Below are 17,629 nucleotides of genomic sequence, written 5' to 3'. Positions count from 1 at the left end.
TTCCTGTTTATGTAATGTGTATAACTGTGCACTGCCCCTGCCAGGATTTAATAACAGTTGCTGAAAGGTTCAGAGTAGACACAGAATTGCTCCCTAGACAGAGTAAACTCTGCTATGCCAAAATATTGGCTTAAAATGTTATCCTATTATTATGTTATTTACAGTTGTAGGTTGAAAATGTGTTGAAAGTGTTACATGGATGTTAAGAGTTATGCCCACATTACAGTTAAGCATATTGGTACCTACATTACCCCTCGTAATTCTCTCTCCTGTTCACTTTGAGCTCCAGCACTGTGATATTCTTTGTAATTCTACTGTATCAGATTTTTGTGAACAGTGGATTTTAATATTTTTAAGCCTGCAGTCTGGAGGTTGATTGTGTTTTCATGGACTACTGATACAGGGCTTCGAATGACAGATAATTTTTGGACCGTCAACTACCTTAAAAACAGATGTTCTCTACCTCTGGAATATTCTGAATTGTTGAAGTTAGTATGTCCAAGTTTTGTGATATGGATATGATTTCTTTCTTTTCTTTCATCATTAAATTTCTTTATTTCCTTTTTCAAAAAGTTCTTTTGTTTTCATTTAATGTTTTAAAACAGACTCCAAATACTAATGTTAAAGCGAAACAGGTTGTCCCAACACCTTTGTTCCTTCAAATTAAAGAAGTTTAATTCAATCCATTTAATTGCCACAAGAGGATAGAATTGACTTTGTTACAGGCTAAGGTTACAATGGAAGTGTCTAAGAATCTAGAAAAAGTGTGTAACATCTGGCATGCAAACAATTCCAGATTCAAAGCAGAGAGGATGTTTGCTGAGATGCAGGGGATCTAGAGTCTAGGATCAAAGCAATCATAAAGTTTACATTGGTTAATTAAATTCTGGGTAAATGATTAAGTGTCAGTCAATAATCCAGAAAGACACCATATAAGATCAGATCAAGACAAGAGGAGGAAAAAAAAGGATAAAAAGAAAGTCAAAGAGAGAGAAAGAGAGAGGACAGAAGCAGATGGAACTTAATCCTGGTGCCTGCAATAGACCCTTCCTCATGATCATCCAAAAAAGAAAACACAGCTGGAACAAAGTATTTGCATCTTGCTAAGAGAGCTTGCAATTCTGCAGCTTTTAGGAAACTTTGAGTTCCTTAGTGAAGAATCCCCTGGTTTAATACTGCCTCTCCTGACAGTGTGTCCATTTTTAAATAGGGAGATAGGCAGCCATTTTTTTTGTGGCATCTGGGTTAGAGAGATTTAATGGTAGGTTGTATTCTAGTTTAGAAGGCAGTCTATCTTTTCTTTGGCCTTTGTAGGCATTATTTAAGAGTCACATACTTGGTAGACATAGGTCCCTGAAATGCCTTGTCTGTATACTTATAAATACAGGAACTTGTGTTTTATGTTTATATTGTGTGTAGTTAAGTGCGTGTGTATTTGTTTAACCAAATGCGCCTGAATTATTACTCTTTTTACCAAAACATTTACAATTAGTAACAACATAAAACATGTAGTAGTTGTATTCATCAGTCAGGTTTTGGGGTGAAAATCCCAGTGTAGACTTCACTACCTCAATACTTTTGAATGGAATTGTAAATAATATTCTAATGATAAACAGCAGGCATTCTCAAAGTGGAAGCATACTGCTTTTATGTGAAATTAACTAGATTCTTGAATTGTATTAGCTGTAAGACTCAGTGGGATATTTATGCACAATATATAAATAAGATTATGCTTTACATGTATCAGAGAACAAGAAACATATAATACAATATTTTGAAAGTAACAATAGACAGTAATAAAAGAAAACGCTTTGCAAAATGTGGAACGTTTAGATCTTGCTCCTACTCCCTACATTTTTCATGTATTTTCCTGAATTACTGAATTTTAGTGTCTGGTATACAAACAATCACATACAACTGCTGAATAATGTAGTTACAGATCTATGTTTACTAGTGTGCATAAGCTGGAAAAGAACACAACCTTATGTAATGTATTCATCAAACACATCCCTTTGCATCTTAGGATGTTCTTCAATAAAGATGCTTTGTGAAATACATTTAAATACCATATATGACTATATTATCATTAAATATGATAATAAGAAAAAAGCTCTTGTCCCACTGAAAAAAAACATTAACCTTCCATAATGTAATAAGCTTGAATAAGCATGAGTTTGTTTAGACATTTTATATGTGCTTTTTGATATATTAGTTTTATTTTCTGCCATCCACATTAATTTCAGGAAAATTAGAATCTTTCTTTATCAAAGTACAGCAGATTTTTTGTATGAAGAAAAATCTTTGGGGAAAAAAGTCTTAATGAAAAAATGTCTAATATATATATATGTTGGTTTTATATTTTAAGGGGACGCAGAACTGACCTTTGAGGGACATCACAGGTTTCTTATAAGAGAGCAAATGTTGTAAAACCCTATCATTCATAATAAGCTGAAATTAAGGAGAAGGACTTAATTTAAATCCATATATTTTTTTGTTTTAATCTTTATATTCTTCTGATTTTAATGTGTTGCTTACAAGTAGAGGTGTGTATACAATTTAAATACCATTAAACCTTTAGTCCAATTATCCACACATATGATACAATAACATTTTATTGTCTGATTTCTCAGAAATTTGTTTTGCGCCCAAGCAGCTATGTTTTACATAAACAGATTGACAAAAACATACAAACATATACAAAATATATACATATATATGAAATAAATAAATATATATATAGATATTATTGTATGACAAAAACATATGAACAGTATACATAAACATTACATTAAAAAATATAACTTTACATAAAGACATCAATCTATGCCTAGTCATTATGCACCACTTCTACAGGAATCCACAAAGCTAACCAGAATTTGTAAATTGAATTCCAGCACAATCACCCTAAGCCTGTACAATTGCACAATACCCCTTCATTTTTGCACATTATCACTAATTGCACTTGCCCATAAACCTGTACTCCTTTATTGTGAATTTATTTTATGGTGACTATTTTGATTGAATCACTTTTGATAATGAAATGTCAAGTAGGATTCTGTTAAAAGCTGAAGAAAAGTCAAGGAAGGGTAACCAAAAATATATTTTGTGTTTGGTTAGATGCTTTGCAGTAAGTAGATTGAGAGTAATTACAGAATGTTTTGAGTTCTCTTGGAAAGGTATTCTAAGGGACACAAATAACCCACTGAAAAACCCACTGAAGCTAAGCAGGTGTGAGCCTGGTCAGTACCTGGATGGGAGACCTCCTGGGAAAAACTAAGGTTGCTGCTGGAAGAGGCGTTAGGGGGGCCAGCAGGGGGCGCTCACTCTGCAGCTCATGTGGGTCCTAATGCCCCAGTGTAGTGACGGGGACACTATACTGTAAACAGGCGCCGTCCTTCGGATGAGACGTAAAACCGAGGTCCTGACTCTCTGTGGTCATTAAAAATCCCAGGGTGTTTCTCGAAAAGAGTAGGGGTGTAACCCCGGCATCCTGGCCAAATTTCCCCATCGGCTGTTATCAGTCATGGCCTCCTAACAATCCCCCTCTGTGAATTGGCTTCATTACTCTGCTCTCCTCCCCACTGATAGCTGATGTGTGGTGAGCGTTCTGGCGCACTATGGCTGCCGTCGCATCATCCAGGTGGATGCTGCACATTGGTGGTGGTGGAGGGGAGTCCCCATTACCTGTAAAGCGCTTTGAGTGGAGTGTCCAGAAAAAGCGCTATATAAGTGTAAGCAATTATTAATTATTATTATTATAAATATACAAAAAACACAACAGTTTAAATAGACTTCATTTGCAGATCAAAAACTGAAACATCATATAGTTTAATTTTTTTAATTGTTTTAAGTTTTAAAGTGTTGCATAGTGTGAAAAGATGAAAACATCAACATTTGTAACTCAAAGAGGACATCAACTATTAGTAAAGATCTCAATTGCAAAAGATTATGTGTGTTAAATCTGGTACCCTGTTAAATTCAGCTGTTAACATTCACAGTCTGGCTATGTATCTGGCCTGGCTAATTTTCTTTTTAAAGTACATTGAAGAAATATTTCACTTAACCATATATTTCAAAATAAAACTGTAACCATATATTTTTAAATAAAACTGCAATTTTTAATCACCAGGGAACACAGTACCAGATACTGTATATTCATATGTTGATTGTTCAGTATTTTGGTTTGGTTCTACATATAGCTAGAAATCTCAGCATTGTAAAAAATGAATTAAATTTCATGCTCTCTAATTATTATTTTTTTTCATTTTCATTGTAGTAAAATAAATCAGATGTCACTGACATATATAACTCACCAAGCTGTGTAATACAATAAAATGGTCTGTGACATCAGAAGTCTCTGAAGAGTTTATTAACAGATCAATAATTAATGTAAAAAAGGAGGCTCAATGATAATTATAAAAGGCAGTCCCATAAGAAATAACTGTTAAATGTTTAAAGGAGAAAAGTTTAATGGGTCAAACTCACAGCTACACTTTATGCCCTTTAATCAAAAGAATTTAATGAAGTTTACACTGATTTATAAATCAAAGGCTGAACAAATGGTGACCACAGAGAAAATTCATGAACTTAGGCTATCAGCAGTCCTCACTTATAATAAGATAAGATAAGATCACTTTATTAGCCCAATACAATTTTTTGCATTAGGAATCTGTCTTTTTGCATACACCAGCTTGCTCTCCATGAGACACACAGAAAAACAGATAGGGATAGAGAGACCTGGGGTCAGAGCACAGGGTCAGCCACTGTACAGCACCCCTGGAGCAGTTGGGGTTAAGGGCCTTGCTCAGGTGCAATGGAGTAGGATTCCTCTGCCAGCTGTGGGATTTGAACCAGCAACTGACTAGCCACAGGTGCAGATCCTTAGCCACAGAGCCACCGCTCTGCCCAAACAGCCCTCACATCATGGACAGGATCCGAACCTGTGCTGGGAAACCCCATTGGATTTCGAGTCCAATGCCTTAACCACTCGGCGACCGTGACTGGTGGCTTACAAAAGAGATGTGACAATAATTTTTTGCAGAGGATGAGGGTATAGTTCTGTTTGCATATTTCTACATATACTATTATTACAAAATTAATTGTAATCGTGATCCAATAATCCTCTGTAACAATCAAACATGGGTAACTGCTGCCCATGTTTGAGTGACCTCTGAAAAAAGTAAGTGTGAGGAAAGTCAGTTAAATTTTAAATATTTACAGTTTGTAGTAGAGACAAGACAAACATAGGGAATTAATACAGGCTATTCAACCCATTGATCCAAGGATCTCATCCAGCTGTTTCTTGAAGGAAGCCAGGGTAGTGGTTTCATCAACACGGCTGAGTAGCTTCCATACTCTCACAATGCTTTGTGTAAAGAAGCACCTGAAGAAAGCCATTGAGTTGACTTTGTCAATGTTTGTGAGAATTTTAAATACTTATATCAGGGTGCCTCATAGCCCTCTGTGTTGAAGGATTAAAGGAATCAGTTTACTCAGAGTTGCATTATGATCTCATGATATTTAATACAAGTGAATTCAAAGCCTCTGAAGCAATACCTCTACTATAACAGAGTAAAATAGTTATTCAAAATGAACCTAATTTTCCTCAAATGAATAATTCAGAGCCTTGGCTGAAATTAATCTTAAATGACTGTCAACAAGTTATTCCATATTGAAATACTTAAATTATTTGTAGTAAAATAATGTAGGCAATAGGAAACAGAACAGAAGTTGGTTTAAGGTAACATTATATCTTGTAAGTTGAATTCTAAAAAATGGAAAGAACTAATAGGACCCCCAAATCCAAAATGGAGCCTATTTACAGTTTATCATTAAATGCAGATTTCTATGACAAAGCTGTCCAGAAAATGAAATTTAGTTGTGATCCATGAATGCCAGGTAAAGACATTTGGTTTCTATCAGACATTTCTTTTAGTAAGCTAAATGTAACATTTCAGGGCAAGGAAACAAGCAGTTTCTGATCTCTATTTATTTCTATTTGAGCTCATCTTATCTGTACTGTATTGAACATTTGAGGGTGAACTTTTATATATTTTTACAAAAATAAAAGTAGCTTTTGTACCTAATTATTTCTACAATTATTTTTTCAAGGACATGGATCTTATAGAAAATGCTGCTAAACCTGGCTTGTGAAAAACATGTTACACTCATTGTTGTAAATGGTTGTAAATGAAGCATTCAGAATCATTTAATTTCTTCTCATCCAAGACACACGGTCGGTCAATAAAGTTGTGGCAGCTTATCTGGCATTAACTTAGTAATTTAATGGTATCCTTGATAACATAGATATTATGTTTTTTAGCAGAGGTGTATAACATTACAAAAAGAAAAATGAATGCACACATAAAGTTAATAAATTGCTGCAGAGAATCGACCTGAAAGAATTAACAAAGCAAGACATGCTTACTCAACTCACAAAGCTTTATGATGTGAAATATACATAGTCTAGAGTTGAGCATATTTCTGCAAATACATTTTCATGGTTCATACTGTTGATTAATAACTATAAAAATGACTTATCTGTGTTTTATTGTATAGCTCACATAATAAAGCTTAATAACCTCTTTAATAAACAATGTAATAGTGATTGTTATAAATTTACGTCATTGTATCTTTTAAGTGTTGCAAATATTAGCTGACTTGTATGAGTTTATAAAAAATGATGTGTATGTCTATACTTGTATTCTATATTCGTAATTCCCTAACTCACTACTTGATTGTTTAATTGGAAAATTATTTTAGTAGAAAGTCTTTCTCATATATTATTTTTTCAGCCATTTATTGTTATATGACATAAGAGCTGTTCTGAGTCATATGTTTAAATCCTGATATAGATTTTTTGGGCTGAGACATTGATAGAGTTTAATTATAATGAAAGTGCTCTTTAATTATTTAATTTATCATGGGTACCCATAATGCTTTTGTAAATTTCCACCTCAGATACTGACAACTTTGCTGATGGTGTGTTACCAGTAATGCAATTAACTCATTAGGAGTTTGGCTCGAAGAGTGAGGAGGAGTCATTAGCTCATTAGCTGGCACATCTCATTGCAATCTACTAAGCATGTAATTCCTAACAACAGACATCTATCTGTCTTACATATGGATACAGATTAATATATCAAATACCAAGGAGCCGTATAAATGACTGTAGCACCATATAGTCCACTGATGCAGTCTTACATCTTCCTTCCTTGTCTTAGGGACACTATGTCTCTGACAATGGCCAGACCAGTTGATGATGTATAAGTTCTTTTCACTTACAACCATCTGTAAATTAAGTAAATTCTAAATTTGGTCTTGATTCAGCATGTTAAAATGTGTAACTACAGTAACTCTAAGATCAGACCAATTTTGACATAGACATGGTAAAATACTGTCATTTCTCTGTACTAAAATTAATGTTTAGTAATGTATTAAAAATGTATGTACGGTAAAATGTTTATATATACACATTATAGACAAGGGAAAGACAGCTATAAATCTCCTGACGCAGAAACCAACAATGTTATTCTGATAAATTTGTACGTTATTTTAAAAAAGTTTTTCATTTCGTAAAGATGCTTAGTTTTTAAAGCAAGATAGTGACATCTTAGCAAAGTATTGTCTGGCTTCAAAACAGATGATCATCTGCCTCTTTTTAATCAAGAAGTTTATATAGTGAACTACATATAGTAAAAATATATATTTTAACTCAGGTTTTTAACAAATCAAACCTTTAGTAATGGTTTGAGTGGGTGCTGTGGTACTGTGCATTGGCTACAAAGGAACAAGTTCACTTATGATATATAATTTGTAATAGATGTTCTTTCTATTTTCCATTAATGTGTATTTTTTCCACTTGTGTGGAAATATTTCTTCTTTGCGTTACTATTATTCTTTAGTTTGTTGATCATTTCATGGAAATTTAAGAAATGTTTAATTTAAGATATTGCCATTTTATATATGGTCGATCTATATAAAAGAGATGAATTACTGTTACACATGCTGTGCTGTGACGCCACGGGGGAAATGGCCGCCACCTTATACAGGTGTATCTCATGCTCCGGACATGGCCCTCACAGCCTGCTGGGGAACTTTTTTGTACTTTTTTCTCTATTTACATGCATTCCAAGAGTGGTGATGTACTAGGCCCCCTCATTGGTGCACCAGGACACATGGCACACATAGTCTGAGACATCTGAACTCTCAGGCTGAGTTTCCAACTCTCCCATGCCACTGTCCTGTTCGATCTCCTCCAAGATCATAAACGAGGTCCCTGGCCCAACCAATTCCTTCCACATGTCTCTTCCACATTCCCCTCCAGGACACGAAAAACTCTGTACCTCTTTAGCACACATTCTCAAACAGTCTACTCTCTCAATGTCCTCTGAAATTGGTGCTCTAGTTCTCTTCCATTTTTCAAAGTGTTTACAGAATGACAACAACGATAAATAAAAAGAAAACACAAGATAAAACACAATTACAATACACAGAGGAGACTGTATATGGTGGTTCTAAGTATAGTAGGAGTAGAGGGGTAAAGAATGGAACCAGTTAAGTATAGGCTCTTCTAAAGAAGAAGGTTTTGAGTCTGGATTTGAAGGAGTTTAGAGAAGGTGACTCTCTGACGTCCTTGGGGAGAGAGTTCCAGAGCTTGGGGGCATAACAGGAGAAGGCCCTGTCACCCATAGAATGAAGACAGGCTTGGGGGACAGTTAGGAGACCAGAATTTGAAGAGTGAAGGTTGTGAGGTGGGGAGTAGGGCGATAATAATTCAGATTGGTACTGAGGTGCCAAGCCATACAGAGCCTTATAGGTGAGCAAGAGGATTTTAAAGTCCACACGGAATTTGACATGAAGCCAGTGCAAGGACTCCAGGATAGGAGTAATATGAACATGGTCAGGATTCTGGCTGCCAAATTTTGGATATACTGCAATTTGTTCAATGTAAATGTGATCAGCGAGTAAAGCATTACAATAGTCAATTCCATAGTGCGTAGTTTAGCGATATTTCTGAGGTGAAAAAAATATGTTTTGACAATATGCTGCACATGTTTTGTTGTATGTTTTTCAATTTAGACTGAAGGTCTTACTACCAAGCCTCCACATACGGGAGACCAGATTACATATCCCCACTCTACTGCAGCTACACAAGGAATGACAACCTGGTTTGATCTCCATTCAGGGAAGTGTTTGGCTTGCACTTAAAGCCCTCCCACAGCTAAGGCTCATAAGCTCTTAAACTACAATCATCAGTGGGAATCATGGCAATGCATTACTTTCTGTTGAAAGCGTCACCTCCCCGCCAAACACACCCCGAATAACACCATAATGCATATATGTCTTTAATTTTAACAATATATAAATTAAAAACTATCCATATTTGGCAGGTTAGGCCAGAAACTTCAGCTGACCTGCCCCTAGAGTTGAATCATCTTCACTTGATCCGAATCATTCAGTTATCAATGAATTAGTGAAGGTTAAGGAAAGCTACAATACACGTAAATAACTGTACTTGGTACTGTATATAAATAGCTAACAGTGGAAGCTGGTTCTGTACGGTTTAAGAGAAACTGATGTGAGTCTTGATTGAATAAAGCTTGCTCTGCATCCTGTGTGACATTGTGGATTTTAATATGCTCAGGCCTCATAAGTCATTTTATGTACTGTAGGTTGAAGCCTGTCACACCATGTTAAGCTTGTTCCTATTCTTGGATATAGTCAATGAACTAACAGAAAGACCATAAGAAGGAGACGGTAAAAACCATTATAAAATCAAAACTAGAGGAAAATGAAATTACTCAAACAGTGCAAAGCAGTAATTTGTGTCTTCTCCAATAGCTTTTGTCCCTGAATTCAATTATCTTTTTTTCTTTTTGCGTGCAGTAAACAATGATATGATTTAAAGTCAAATTAGGGAGAAAATGTGCACCACAGGTATTTATTACTAATTCTGTATGTTGAGTGTTTGGCATTGTTGTGAAACACACACCACTGTGATGAAAAAAATATCATTTTTATGGACAAACATGACGATGTTTGTAAGAAAATTTAACCTTTATTCTTGAGTGCATTTGCAGTGGTATGTAAAAATTGCGCAGCTCTCACGTTGTCATTGGACCTCTTTTTGCTTCTACAGTCCGTTCAAAATAAAATCATTGGAGCACCATATTTATATCACATTAATATCAGAAATATCCTGCATGAAACTAATCTGTGCTCTCCAAGTAGTATACCTTCCTCCAGTCCTTCCCTGACCCTTCTATATGTTTCAACAAAATCTTCATTCCCTGCCATGTGTAGGCTTGGCTATATCTGTAAAATTTGAAATAGTTTTAGAGCATACACAAAAACTGTTATTATAATTACAAGGTTTGTCAAAGTAAGTACAGAATACTACATCTTGTGTAGCAGAGCTCAACTGTTCGCATGTTTCCAGCTGCGTAGACTACACCAGGTTCATTACAAAATGTTTCGAGTAAAGGATGCATGAGAATGCTACTTTGTTCATGAAGGTGTGTTTTCGGTGATGTCATTGAACATTATTATAAATTCCCTGAGAACATTTATTCTACACTGATGATGTTATAATTTGTATTGAGGTATAAAGAAGACAAATCAATTTTGAGCTAAAGGCCTACTGATAACAATTGTCACTTTAACAGTAAAATGTGCTCTTATGAACCAGTCAGTGTTTGAAACTAATCTACATAAGGTGGAGGGGTTCTTTCAGTCTCAGCATGTAACTGGTGTTACAGACTCACATTGTAATTGTGCATGTGCAAATAATGGTCAGAAAATTCAAATGTACTGAAAAGCTGAGAGGGAGACTTTGCACAACAGGGACTCCTATATTTCTTTACAATGAGTGTATTTTCATTGATAAACCTTTCTTGATTAATCCTAAAATGTTTAAAATGTTTTACTTTATCCATAAAAACATAGGGTTTGTAAAAACATATTACTATTAAAGTCCAGACAGAAAAAAGTGCATTATGTAAAAATGTACACTTGTCAGTATTTGCTTAGTATTAAATGTCATGATATCCTAATGCAAATTTTTTTTACTTAAAAATCAATAACAACCCCTTTAAAACAAGAGTTTAACTGTTAATGGATTGCAAAGTTTTATGCTCATATATTTTGCATACATTAAAAAAAACACCTACCTCTGTTCATTTTCTTTTTTAATTCTCTAAAAAAATAACGACAGAGAAGAGCTCTAGCCAATTAGACAGTGATTATTGTGACTGCTTCATTTCTTGATCATCCGTAGCAACCAAAAATCAATATTGTGATTCTAACTGATGAATGAGCAGGGAATTTTGAAGAAGGGAGTTTGGCATTTCAGGGCAAGAGCAGGATGCAGGGAGTTTTGGGAGGATGGAGAATGGATTCTTGAGGGAAGATGAGAGAGACAAGAAAGGAGTTAGGAGGAAGTAGAACTTGAAGCTTGCTTCAAGCAAGTGCTCCTAATGATCATCCAAACCAAACCCTGACTGGAGCTAAGTATTAAAACGTTGCTAGAGAGAGCTTGCTATTCTGTGTTTTTAGGAAATTTGGATTTCCTGGGTAAAAGATACCTCAGTTAGAAACATCTTTCCTGCTTAGAGTGCATTTATAGAATAGGACGATAGGCTCCCATTTATTTCGTGGCATCAGGGGTTCAGAGAGAGATCAAACTGTAGGTTGCATTGCACATATTCAGAAAGCATCTTATCTCTTCTTTGGCCTCTGTAGGGATTAATTATGAGTTTCATACTTAGTAGAAGTCTAGGTTTTTACTGGGTGATTAGAATTGTTAGGACTCTGAACCATCTTGTTTGTAAATACTGTACATAGATTAACTTGTTTTTTGTAAGTTGTGTGCAGTGTAGTTTGTTTAACCAAGTATGTCTAGATTATTACTCTTTTCACCAAAGCTGTAGTAGAGTAGTTTATTGTCATTTGTACAGTACACGTACATTTGAATTCTTAATCGCGCTGATCCCTCGGGACATACACAGTAAAACAGACAACACCACACAATGACAGTACATTACAAACATAATAAATAATAACAACAGGAACAATAAATATGTTGTGGACAATAAATATGTAGTAGTGAAAAAATAAAAAAAACATGGTAGACCATGCACAAAATGCATAGTGCAGATGTGTACTGAGTCTGAGGCATTGCAGTTAGCTGTTGAGGATGTGTCCTGAAGTGGGATAGAGTCTGTTCTAGAGGTTTATGTCTAGTGGTCCATGTTTTAATAGTGTGTTACCGCTTGCCAGAGCACAGGGGGGAGAACAGTTTGTGGCTGAGATGGTTGGGATCCTGAATGGTAGATTGGGCTTTATTGTGACAGCGGATGGTGTGAATCTCACCGATTGATGGTAAATCACGTCCTATAATCCTATGTGATGTTGCCACAACCCTTTGTAGTGCACCTCTGTCATGCATTGTAGTATTGCTGTATCATACAGTGATGCCACTTTCTATGGTGCCGCGGTAAAAGTTCATGAGGAACGGCATCCCCATAGTGAATTTCTTCAAGCACTGCAGAAAGCGCAAGCCCTGTTTTGCCTTTTTCAGACTGGCTACAGTGTTGTGAGACCAATGCAGTCAGTGGAGATCTGCAGGCCAAGGGACCTGAAGCAATTGACAGTTTCTACTGCTGTACCATCAATGCTGATTGGGGCTTGACGCCCTCTGGGTCTCCTGAAGTCCACAATTAGTTCTTTTGTCTTGTTGACATTTAGGGCCAGATTGTTGTCAAGTCACCATCTTCTACACCTCACTCCTGTAAGCGGACTCATCATTGTTGTTGAGCAGCCCAATTACTGTGGTGTCATCTGCAAACCTAATAATGTGGTTGCTGCTGTAAGTGGCTGTACAGGTGTAGGTGAACAAGCAGTATAGCCTAGGATTAAGACAGCAGTCTTTGGGAGCTCCAGTGTTTAGGATCACTGTAGAGGAGATATTGTTGCTAATTTTTACCAACTGAGGTCTGTTCATCCGGAAATCCAGTATCCAGTTGCAGATTGAGTTGCATAAGCCCAGATTCCTAAATTTTGGAACCGGCATGGTGGGAACTGTTGTGTTGAAGGCTGAGGTGTGATCTATTAACAGCATCCTAACATAGGTACCCCACCTGTCTAAATTTTCTCAGACAGTATGTAGTGAAAGAGATAATGCATCATCCAACTGACCTATTTGGGTGATATGCAAACTGAAGTGGGTATAAGGAGTTTGGGATAGTGTAATTTATATATGACAATACTAGGCTTTCCAGGCACTTCATGACCATTGAAGTGAGTGTATCACAGGGAGGTCTGGAGGGGTACCATGTGAGTTCTTTTAAAATAGAATTATGGCTCAGCCATCATTTAGCACTTAGGTGCAAAAGCAGTGGTTTATTTGGACAGTGCTCCCCACAAACCAACAAAACAAGTATATATAGTGAAAAAATAAAATAGGACAAAAATACACAATAAAATACACAAATCCTTCCTCCGAGAGTTATAAGCCAGGAGTCCCACAACACTTAGATCCTATCAGCTAACTCTCCCTTGGCCTAGGGAAGGAGCCTCCTACAGTAAATATGTACAGTAAAAGCATTTAATGATCCATTGTATTCTGGTTTGACATTACTTCCCAGATACTGTATCTCACTTTTTGGATTTTCTTTAGCTTCTCTTCCTTTCTATTTTAGCTTAAATGTCTACTGTTATTTGATCAAACATCATATTTTGAATGTTTTTTACACAGATTTAAACAGATTATGTTTTAAACAGGTTTAAACTACTCTGACAGAATTTTGTTTATCCTCTTAAAACAATAAATCTGTCTTGCTATGCAAGTCCATAAAAATAGTCTCCAAATGCATTAAATGTTCCTTACTCAAGTTTATTTTATATATTTTATTTTTTTTTCAAATCAGGGATATGCTATAAACCACTTACATCAATAAAGTTTATGTGATTAAATATAAGTTTGGAGTTGAATTAAACTTAAAAACCTATTTTAGAGTAAAGCGACTCTAATACATTTGACACTAAGTTACAAAATAAATCACCCTTTCCTGACATAATACATACAAAACATTCTGTCAAGTACCAGTCAAGTTTAGTTTTCAAAGATCTTAGTGATTATTGTTTCATACCATGGGTTAGAAGTGTCTTGAAAAGAGAATCCTTACCCACAGGGTTTATCTAAAAAATGCTTCAGGAATTTCAATGAATAGGCTTTTCTATATAATCTGTCTTTAATAATCTGGAGTAGCATTTGTCTTGTCACATCAGTTGAAGATGACAGTATCTTTTTTTAAAGACTCTTTTAGCACTTGGGACACTAAGCATGAACCAATTATGAATTTTAGAATTTAATAAATGCAAAAGTCCTTGGAAAGCCCGATTCGTCAGCTTTAATTAAACAAAAGGCTCTGTTTTGGAGTCCTGCTGCCTGGCTTTGCTTCAGATAAGTTAGAAATAAATATAAATATCTACAAACCATTAGAAGCACCAAAATAATCTATTCCAAACATTAAATATCTTACTTCTGAATCAATACAACAAAAATAAAATAGTTTAAAATTCAGTTAACTTTTACAACCGCTGAATTAGAAGAACTTTGCTAAATCAACAGTATTAAGTTGTAGGAGGCCGGTAGGTTGGTGTGTTTCCTCAAGCTGCATGTGTGGATGACTGCGTAGTAAACGTGAAGGTTCAATGCACAAAATATTCTGAGCCTTACAACAATTTAGGAAGTAACAATTTTAACTTTACCATAGATTAATCTGGAAAACAGAGTTGTGCAGTTTGTGAACAATGCGTTCTTTTTCGACAAATAATTTCAGTGAATCAAAAGATTTGATCAACCTTTCATGGATGAGTCATTCGTTTTATTAATTCAAGTCTTTTGGCACAGTTAGATGAATTAAGCACTAGCCAATGAGAGTCAACACAGGAAATAATTTGAAAGTTAAAACTTTTATTCCACAATTAGAGCTCAATGAACAAAGGGGGTGTCATGATCGTAATCCCTCCTCTTAAGGGCGCTCCGGCTCTATCACATTTCAGTTGATTATGTGCACCTGCCTCCTATCCTGCCCCTCCTTATTTAAGCCAGACACTCTTACTATTCTGGGCTCTGCTTTGGAATATGGATGCCCAGAGGCCTGCCTACCATCAAATCGCCCTACATTTGTGGCTTGAGGGCATATGCCTCCTATCGGCGTCCTGACCCTGCTGAGTCCGGGGTTCAGAGTGCCTGGCCTTGTGCTCCTGCTTTTATTCCCTGTCTCTGCACTGGATCAAGTTCCAGTTTTTAACTGTGGTTTGTTTTCGTCTTGTTTGGATTACCTGGTTCAGGACTTTTGGACTTCGACCTGGATTTTCCCTTTGGAATCCCTTGGACTACTTCGCCATGGACACGCCCCCCCCGAGCACCAGTGCACTGTTGTCACACCCCCCTGTTTGTCAACCTGCCCAGTTTCTCGTTGTCTCCCCCCTGCTGTCCGTTTCCACATACTCTCGGATAATACCGTCTGCATAGGGTCCTGTTTAATGCATCACAACAGGGGAGAATCAATACAGAATATAATGGAATACAATATATATTAAACAACCATAAATGCTCAAATTTCATTGGTTCTAGGCTGAGGTATAGTTAGTTAAAACATTGATAAATGGGTGGCATGGTGGTTACTATCTAACAGCTCTTTGGTCCTGGGTGTTGTGAAGTTTTATATGTTATCCCCATGTTCATATGGATTTCCAGTGGGTTATCCAGTTTCTTCACCCTTTCCAAAGAGATGCCGCTAAGGTTAATTGGTATCTCTAAACTATCGCTGTGTGTGTCTCTGTACTGTATATATGCCTTGCAATGGACTGATGTTTTTAATGTCTCTCAGTATGTGTAGCTATGTAATTGTCAGATATGAAAAAGCTCAACTGAAAATTGAGAATTTCATTATACTTATGTAAGTCTGTTGCAATTAGCACCAAGAATTTCTAGTTCTAATTAATTTTAATTTCTTGCAGGCAGATTATTCTTTATATCCCATGGGAGAAATTATAACTCAGGAATATGAACTGGAGATAAGAATAACACAGCAAGACTACTATCACCCTCTTTAACATTAAATCAATCTGCTAATAAATAAGGCATCCAAAAATACTAAAACCTAGATTTTTTTGTCAAATTTTAGTTAGACCTGTTTGTAAAATATCAAATCTTAAAACATTGTTTCCCTTTATGCAGAAATGCATCCTTTTTTGTATTATAGCAAACTCTTTAATGTTTGATTTTTAACAATTCATTATCTATTTTTTTCAGAAACTATTTTGTTACCAGCAATATTAATTAACAATATTTTACTTTTCTGCATCTGAAGTCCAGATCTTATCAATTTAATCAGTCTTAAAATGATGGACATTGAAGTGTATATAGTATTCTGACAGACAAATGTGCAGGTAGATGTCTGTATCTACATCCTGAGCTCTAAGAGAGAAATACAAATCACAAGACAAAAAGTCTCCTCAATTTATCTTAACGGCTGCTCGTTGGTTCAGCCCAGGGGCCAGGGGTGTCTGTGTGAAATTTGTTGTGCTCTCCAGAGAAATCACTGTGACTGCAGACAGTTCAAAACCCATTATGGTTCCTCCAGAATCAAACATGCGATGCACTGATCGATGTCAGAGGGTCACAAAATAAGACTGAAGAGCTTTAATGCTGCTGGTTGTATTCATTCTTTTGTTTCCTCCATAGAATAAAGCAAATGGAAACAAAGCAAGGGGGTGGTGGTATGGAAATAAATACTCCCATCAGACTGTTCGCTTTATTCTCCTTTTCTGATGCTAGAAGGAGGTCTTGTTTTTTTAATAATAAATCACAACAGCACAATTGCAAAGCTGAAGAAATTGGATTCAGACCCCTGGGGCAAATTAATATCCTTAGCCATAAAGAGACAGGAGCATTGACTTATAATTACTATCTTACATGTCATTTTTATATAAAGAATATTTCTTTATATATATAAAGGAACATCATGTAATTTATCTTTGTTGACTCCATTTGGTATAGTGAGTCATGTTTCCTTAGAGAGTTGTGAGAGAAAAACAGATCTCCTATTTAAATTGGCTTAAAATAAAATTGATTTATGCTAATGTCTTTCATAGCAGCCATCATCAAGTGACGTTGTGACAACATAAATCACGTATGTGTAGCTTTTAACTTCCATACAGTTGCACACATGTTCATGAAATTAAGCATATAAATAAGGTCATGGTCGATCCATTTCTAAACTGTACACTTTTATTTAAACAAAATATGAAACATGCTTTCATGGTGAAGCAACATACTATTTTATCTAGCATAATAACCACTTAAGAAAACAAACTTTGATTACATGCTTAATAACTTACATTAATTTTCTACCTCATTGTAAAAAAAATAATATTTAGAGGCAAATATTTCAAAACAAAAATAAAAAACAGTCCCAGCAACAAGTTTTTCTTTTTTTCTCAAGTAACTCCATTATTGTTTTCTTATTTCTGGGCTTGTAGTTCATAAACGTTTTAACAAAAATATAAATTTAGATTTTTTTCACAGAAGTGAGGCGCAAACATATTCAAAAAGCTT

At 35.6% G+C, this 17,629-nt stretch overlaps 1 non-coding gene across 1 annotated transcript; it reads right to left on the bottom strand.

The window, feature by feature from the left end:
* Positions 1–4,919: 4,919 nt before the first annotated feature.
* On the bottom strand, positions 4,920–5,001 carry trnas-cga (transfer RNA serine (anticodon CGA)). The gene has a single exon. It is a non-coding gene; the product is annotated as a tRNA-Ser (tRNA).
* Positions 5,002–17,629: the final 12,628 nt, after the last annotated feature.

The sequence above is a fragment of the Lepisosteus platostomus genome, chromosome 4, assembly GCF_059453375.1.
Source record: "Lepisosteus platostomus isolate fLepPlt1 chromosome 4, fLepPlt1.hap1, whole genome shotgun sequence".
In the NCBI taxonomy this organism is placed as follows: Eukaryota; Metazoa; Chordata; class Actinopteri; order Semionotiformes; family Lepisosteidae; genus Lepisosteus; species Lepisosteus platostomus.
The sequence above is the reverse complement of the archived record's forward strand: the minus strand, read 5'-3'. Positions and strand labels throughout refer to the sequence as shown.